Below are 214 nucleotides of genomic sequence, written 5' to 3' on the forward strand. Positions count from 1 at the left end.
CTCTCCTTTCCTCTCTGTAAAGAATCAATAAAATATATGTATTAAAAAAAGATCAATGTCTTTAAATTGTGTCTCAAGTATTTAATTGTATGCATTCCCTTCATAAGATGATTGACAAGTTCTTTGCTTCTTACTTGTTTTCTGATACATATAATACATGTGTATTTATTTTGAAAAAAAGAGAAAAACAAGAAAATAAAAAACACACTCTGAT

The sequence above is a fragment of the Myotis brandtii genome, unplaced genomic scaffold, assembly GCF_000412655.1.
Source record: "Myotis brandtii unplaced genomic scaffold, ASM41265v1 scaffold87, whole genome shotgun sequence".
Lineage (NCBI taxonomy): Eukaryota > Metazoa > Chordata > Mammalia > Chiroptera > Vespertilionidae > Myotis > Myotis brandtii.